This window comes from Sus scrofa, chromosome 7 (assembly GCF_000003025.6).
Source record: "Sus scrofa isolate TJ Tabasco breed Duroc chromosome 7, Sscrofa11.1, whole genome shotgun sequence".
Taxonomy (NCBI): domain Eukaryota; kingdom Metazoa; phylum Chordata; class Mammalia; order Artiodactyla; family Suidae; genus Sus; species Sus scrofa.
Genome location: NC_010449.5, coordinates 7331085 through 7339173, shown reverse-complemented (window position 1 = coordinate 7339173; position 8089 = coordinate 7331085).

The window sequence follows — 8089 nt, the reverse complement described above, 5'->3', positions numbered from 1 at the left end:
AATCCAGCTGCTTAAGACTTAACTCCTGGAACTATTGCCTTTGGAATGGAGAAGCCATGAGATCCTGCTGTGTAGCACTGGGAACTATATCTAAAAGAATGTATACATGTAGGTGGGACTGAGTCCCCTTGCTGTAGACAAATGACAGAACACTGTAAACCAGTTATAATGGAAAAAATAAAAATCACTATCAAAAAAAAAAAGACAACTCCTGGGATGTTGCTAAGAAAAGGAACAGCTGAGGGGTAGCCTCTGGGCCTCATACTCAGTTTCTAGCAAAAGAAAAAAATAAATAAAATAACAAAAAAAAATTATCCCTGCAAACTTCAAAGCCAAATATTCACGTTTGGGGTTTTTTTGTGTTTGTTTTCTCCTTTTTTCCTTTTTAGGGCCACACCTACAGCAGATGGAGGTTCCCGGGCTAGGGGTCGCATTGGAGGGGAGCTGCCAGCCTACACCACAGCCACAGCCACGCCCGATCCGAGCCGCATCTATGACCTCTGCTGCAGCTTATAGTAACACCAGATCCTTAACCCACGGATCAAGGCCAGCGACTGATCCTGCATCCTCGCGGATACTAGTCGGGTTCTTAACCCCATGAGCCACAGTAGGAACTCCGAAATATTCATGTTTTTGAATGAATACTCAAAAATCAGCCTCTCAGACGCGCATCTGTTCCTGTCTCTTTTCCCGTCGGTACCAGTACCATGTGTACTGGCCAATCCTTCCCACAGTTTGACGAGGGGATGTTCTGATGACCAATCAGGCTCAGAGAAATTGGGCATCTTGCCCTGAACGACACAGATGGCAGGTGGCAGGGCTCGGACGGTCTGCTCTTAAGTCCCACCCGCAAATAGGGAGCCACCATCTGACTCAACAGAGCAAACAGTTCCTTGCTGAGATCATTTATGCCAAATACTCTACAGTAGCTTAACCTGAAATGCATTGTAACCGGTGACCGCTGGTTTTAGTTCAGTTGGGCCTAACGCCTATTAGTTTTTTGTTTTGTTTTTTTTTTTCTCATCCATCTACTTTTACAGTTTGGGGGGCTCTTTTTTTTTTTTTTTGGTCTTTTTTGGGAAGCAACCTCAGCATGTGGAAGTTCCCAGGCTAGGGGCTGAATCAGCAGCAGCCGCTGGCCTACACCACAGCCACAGCAACACAGGATCCGAGCTGCATCTGCGACCTATACCACAGCTCATGGCAACACCGGCTCTTTCACCCACTGATCTGGGTCAGGGGTTGAACCCACATCCTCATGGATACTAGTTGGGTCTGTTATTGCTGAGCCACAATGGGAACTCCTACTTTTAGGGGTTATTTTTGGTAGGAAAATTAGGATAAGTCACCATAGGAAGAAATATTCCTGAATATTAAATATTAACATTTTCATTCAATTAGAGAAATTTGAATTTCGATTTGACATGTAAAAAAGTCTTTACTGAAACGTAATTGACATGCAGCAGTGTATTAGTTTAAGGTGCACAGCAAAATGATTGGACTTAGGTTCATCAAGAATGATGACCACGGTAAGTTTAGTATAGAGCCATCGTCTTATATAGACACAAAAGGAAAAGAAAAAAATACTTTTTGCTCATGTTGAGAATTTGTAGGACTTACTCTTTTAACAACTTTCATACATAATCTACAGCATGCTGGAGTTCCCGTCATGGTAGAGCAGAAACGAATCCGACTAGAAACCATGAGGTTGCGGGTTCGATCCCTGGCCTCGCTCAGTGGGTTAAGGATCCAGCGTTGCCGTGACCTGCGGTGTAGGTCACAGATGTGGCTCAGATTTGATGTTGCTATGGCTGTGGTGCAGGCCGGCAGCTATAGCTCTGATTTGACCCTTAGTCTGGGAATCTCCATATGCCACAGGTGCAGCCCTAAAAAGAAAAAAAAACAAAACATACAGTGTGCTAATCATATTAATTATGATATAGATTACACCCCTAATACTTATTTATCTTATAACTGAAAGTTTGTACCTTTTCTGCTTCCTTTATCATCTCCCCTCCCCTCCCCCAACCCCGTAATCTGATCTATCTCTGAGTTTGTTTTTGAAGAATAATTGCCCTACCACCCCCTGTTAGTTCCTGTTGCCCAATATGGTGATTTGCCATTTCTGTACATGTCAAAATAATCTCCAGATAAGTCTAATCACCATCTATCCCCACACAAAGATGTTAGAATAATTACTGACTTTATTCCCCACACTGGGTATTTCATACCCGTGACATTTCTTTTATAACTGGGAGTTTGTACCTCTTCATCTCCCTCACCTATTTCTCTCCTACCCCCCGCCCTGTCCCCTCTGGCGACCACTTGTTTGTTCTCTGTATCTACGACTCTGTGTGCGCTTTGTTCTTTTTTCGATTCCATATTATCATGGTATTTGACTAGTTTTATTTAGCTTAATACCCTCTAGGTTGACCCATGTTGTCAGAAATGACAAGATTCCATTCTTCTTTCTGGCTGAGTAATATTCCTGTGTGTGTGTGTGTGTGTGTGTGTGTGTGTGTGTGTGTGTGTGTGTGTACTTAAGTTGTTTCCATATCTTGGCTATTATAAATAATGCAGGAATCACAACTACAGATGTGATAAATTCATTTGAGTAATTAAAAAAATGAAAAAAAAAATAATGCAGCAGTCAACACAGGAGAGAGATCCATATATGTTTTTGAGTTAGTCTTTTTGTTTTCTTTGGATAAGAACCCAGCCGTGGGCTTGCTGGATTGTATGGTAATTCTATTTTACATGTTTTGAGGAGACACTATTTCCTTTGGCGGGGGTGGGGGGGTACCCCCTGACTCTGAGTGGAGGTTCCCCGGCCAGGGAGCCAACCAGCACCACAGGGGTGACAACGCTGGGTCCTTAACCGGCTGAGCCATCAGGGAAGTCTCAGATGGTATTTCCTTGAAAGGAAAATCACAAGCATCTCAACTCGCTGATTTCCTTTCCCGTGCAATTGGCAAAAATCGGTATTTCTAACAGATGTAAAAACAGATTGTTCAAACTAATAAGAAAACGTATGGCTGAATTTCCTTCCCCTGCAAGTCTGCCCATATACCTAGTGGTCCCAGCAGCCCTGTGAGGATACCGCACTTGAGAAACATAAATGCCCTCTGGGGGCAGCACGGTGCCAGCCAAACCCCTGGCTTGACTGAGATCTGCTCTTCCCTGCATCGCTCACGGTTTCAGCGCCTGGCACCTCAGCAGTGCATCTGCACCTGTAAAGGGACTAAAGCCAGTAGCCAGCCTCTAACAATAATGACAGAGGCCAGCATGGACTCTACAGCAGAAACACAACACGCCCCCCTTTTCAAGGGCGCAGGGGACCGTGTGTGACAGGGCCTAACAGCAGGGCTGGTCCACAGGCTGATTCCAGGGGGCAGGGGGTGGGGGGGGGCAAATAGAATCTGTCTTCCAAAGGCCATGATCTCCAATTTTCTTCTCTCAGATGCCTTGGCATTCCTTTCCCCTCCCATCTCCAACAAAACCTGCTCTCAGGTTTTTTTTTTTTTTTTTTTTTTTTTTTTTTTTTTTTTTTTTTTCCAGAAAGAGGAAAGAGGAAAGCCTCTTTTCTCAGACATTAATATGAATTTGAAATAAGCTCCTACTGAATCATATTCGAAATATTCCTTTGTAGCCAGTGGGGCTGAAGCCATTGGTCAGTTTTGACATCCCTGAATCCAAGGAGCGCGTGACGAATGAAGCAAAGCCACTTGAAGTCCCTCCCCCAGGCAGAACCATGCAGCCCAGAGGGGCCCAGGACCCCAAACTCAGAAGCAAAATCGGAGGCCATGACCTTGCACCTCTAGCCTATAAAAGGGTCTCTTGCCCAACTGCAAACCATCCACAGCTGAGTTAGTCATGATCCACCAAAGGTTGCCATCTTGTTGGGAACTGGATTTAAGAAGAAGTGGGCAATAAAAAAATAAAAATAAAATTGAAAAAAGAGCATATCACACTAAAGACAGTCACATTAAAAAAAAAAAAAGAAAAGAAAAGAAAAAAGAAAAGAAAGAAGTGGGAAATAGCCTGTGATGGTCTATGTGGGAAAAGATCTGAAAAAAGAACGGATGTGTGTGGAGTTCCCGTCATGGCACAGGGGAAATGAATCCAACTATTAACCATGAGGTTGCGGGTTCGATCCCTGGCCTCGCTCAGTGGGTTGAGGATCTGGTGTTGCCATGAGCTGTGGTGTAGGTCACAGATGCAGCTCAGATCCTGCGTTGCTGTGGCTGTGGTGGAGGCTGGCGGCTGCAGCTCCGATTCAACCTCTAGCCTGGGAACCTCCATATGCTGCAGGTGTGGCCCTAAAAAAAAGAATGGGTGTGTGTACACGTATAACCGAATCACTTTGTTGTGCAGCAGAAATGATCAGGTTGTAAATCAACTCTACTTCCATACAACATAAGAAGTGGCCCATGCAGGAATCCTCACCTTCTGAGAGCCTTCCAGAGGAACTGCCGCCTCTGGAGGGACTTACTATGTATTAGGGGACCACTTTGTTTGTTTGTTTGTTTTGTTGTTTTTTTCTTTTTAGGCCTGTACCTAAGGCATATGGAAGTTTCCAGGCTAGGAGTCTAATCGGAGCTGTAGCTGCCAGCCTACACCACAGCTGCCACAGCCACGTGGGATCTCAGCCGCATCTGCAACCTACACCACAGCTCATGGCAACGCTGGACCCTTAACCCACTCAGTGAGGCCAGGGATCGAACCCACATCCTCATGGATGTTAGTCTGGGTTTGTTACCGATGTGCCACCACGGGAACTCTAGGGGACCACATTTTTGTCTTGTGTTTTAAACCACATGACCCTGCTACCCTGGCCACACTGGCCCTGAGCTGCCTGGGGCCTCGAAGAAGGGCAGGCAGCGTGTCCGCAGAGAGGTCAGCTGCAGCCTGGGAAGAGAACCGGGATGCTCGGTGTTCGGCGACTACACAACCCCCAGCAAAGGTCTCAGGAGGAGTTCCCTGGTGGGGCGGAGGGTTAAGGATCCAGCATTGTCCCTGTTGTGGTTCGGGTCACTGCTGTGGCTGTGGGTTCAATCCCTGGCCTGGGAACTTCCACATGTGTGGGCGCAGCAAAAAAAAAAAAAAAGAAAGAAAGAAAGAATGAGAAGATTTTCTAGGAATGAACATCTGAAAGAAAGACAGCAGAACTATGGCTCACAGAGCAGCCCAGAATCTGGCCACATGAGGGGAAGACACTGAAAGCAGAAGCCAGGGGGCCCGCCCGCAAACGGAGGCTCTGAAGCAGAGGTGAGACTTTTCAGATAAGGTAAGAGCAGAGTCCGCAGAGCCGCAGAAGCAGAGGTAAAGGCGCGAGGCATGAGTGTGAACAATTTCTCCATGTTACTAGGAGCAGCCCCACGTACAAGAGGTAGTCGGGGCCTATTGGGTTCAATAAAACCCATGATTTAAATTCATTTGACCTGTTAATTTTCGTTTCTTTAATGTGGCCAGTAGAAGATGGAAAATTATGCTACTGGCTCCCACTGATGGGGTGTGCTAACTCCATCAGGTCATTTCTCTCTCTCTCTCTCTCTTTTTTTTCTGGCTGCACCCACAGCAAGTGGAAATTCCTGGGCCAAGAATCAAACTCACACCCCAGCTGTGACCAGCGCTGTGATAATGTCAGGCCCTTAACCTGCTGAGCCACAAGGGAACTCCATCAGGTCATTTCTTCCATGAGATCTTTTTTCCCCTTGGCCTATTACTTCCTTGAGAAGTCTTTTTTTTTTTTTTTCTTTTTTGCCTTTTTTTTAGGACCAAAGAACTTCCTGTGGCATATGTTAGTTCCCAGGCTAGGGGTCGAATCGGAGCTGCAACCACAGCCACGACAATGCCAGATCCAAGCCGCATCTTCGAACTACACTGCAGCTTGCGGCAACACAGGATCCTTAACCCACGGAGGGAGGCCAGGGATTGAACTGGCATCCTCATGGATACTAGTTGGGTTCTTAACCTGCTGAGCCATAACGGGAACTCCTAGAACAATCTTAAATCTCCAACACAAACAACCAACGAACTCACACCAGCTAAGAAGACCCCTGAAAACAGAAATGACCCAGATTTTCACATTGGGAGGAACAGTTAAACAAGACAGACACCAAAAAATTGCTAGTTCCCTCACCTCCTCAGGACTAAGCCATACACTCAGGCCTGCGCCAGGTCCTGCAAGAGTTGGCTGGACCAGTGAAGGGCCCCTGGCCTCTGGCAAGGATCCTCCTTACCCATAACCCAGAAAGGAGTTCAAGGATTCACTCGTAAGTTTCTGAAAGGTGTGGGGCGATCCCTTTGTTTTCCATTGTGTTTCTGACCTGTAACAGCTGATCTTTACCAGAGGTGTAAAAATCCGGTTCCAAGAGATAAATTGGGTTGAGAAGTCAATGCTTCTGTTCAATAACCTGATTAGAATTGTCAGTTAGAACCCAGGACCCCAGAGTGGAAGAGACTCCCAGGCCACCTTGTCCAACACGTGAGAAATGAGTTCCCTCTACAGCACTTCTCCAGCCTTCGCTTCTGCACATCCCTTTGGCTTGCTCATCACGAGGAATCCCCAGGTGGACAGCTTGTTCGATTTCCCCCCAGCTGACCCTGGATTCTTCTTTCAAAACTACAGAGTTGGTTCTATTTCTGTCTCGGGAGCAAACATTTCAATGACGGAATGCAGTGATCCCTCTTCTAGTCTTTTTCAGACTGAATATCCTTTTGTTTATCTTGGTTCTTTCTAAAGCGAAAGGAAAGGGGATCTGGCCTTTTGACCCTTGCGGCTGCTCTCTTGGGAATCGGCTTTGTCAATGTCTTCCCTTAAGTTCGGTGCCCAGATGGGAACGGGCTACATCATCCTCGGTCCAAGCACCACGTAGGAGGGAAGCAGGGCTTCGACCTCCCTGATTCTGGCACCACAGTTTCGTACACACAGTACCATACACTCCCTCATGTCATCCTCTTGAGCCCTGATTTTTTTTCTTTTTCTTTTCTTTTCTTTTTTCTTTCTTTCTTTCTTTTCTTTTTCTTTTTTTTTTTTTGACCATAATCTCTGCCAAGAGAGGTCATTTTATTTATTTATTTATTTATTTATTTATTTGCTTTTTAGGGCCACGCCTGCAGCAGATGGAGGTTCCTAGGCTGGGGGTCGAATAGGAGCTGCCACTGCCGGCCGCAGCCACAGCCGCAGCCACAGCCACGCAGGATCCAAGGCGCGTCTGCAACTTACACCACAGTTCACAGCAATGCTGGATCCTTAACCCACTGAGCAGGGCCAGGGATTGAAACTGAATCCTCATGGATACTAGTCAGGTTCCTAACCTGCTGAGACCCAGTGGGAACTCCCATTTTATTTCATTTTTATTTAAAAATTTTTTTATTGGCATACACTTTATTTACAATGTTGCGTTAGTTTCTGGTGTACAGCAAAGTGATTCATCTGTATCTAGATAGATAGATAGATAGATAGATAGATGATAGACAGACACAGATATAGAGATGTATAGATTTTTTTCAGATTCTTTTCCAGATTCTTTTCCATGAACAAAGATACTGAGTGTAGTTCTCTGTCCTGTACAGTAGGGCCTTATCCTGACTTCTTTCATCTCTACATTACCCTTTCCTGCTCTGGGAAAACCACAGCTTTAAAAAGCAATCTAAGTCTAGGAAGCTTTGTACAGCAACATCAAAAACAAGCATCCACAATGCTTCACAGCCCAAGCTGTTCCTGAGAATTTCCTGGAGGCTGAACAAATACTGAAGCCCACATCCACCCAGGAAGTCAGGAAATGTATTTTTAACAGCTCCAGGCGACTATAATATGCATCAGGGGTTGAACCACTAAATCTCAAGAAACCATGACCCCGACGCCCGTGTGGGTCCAACTTACTTTTCCTTTGAACTGTGAATCTGGATTTTTATTTCGAATTGAACTAGCAGAAGCGAACTGGTTCCCTATAAACAACGCGGGGTCATTCAAGTCATTTGAGAGGTGGAGTTCATCAGGGAACAACTGAGACCTAATTGAAAATCAACTTAAAAGAACATCAAGCTTAGGCAACCTGGTTTATCATTGGCATGTTCGCTCCCT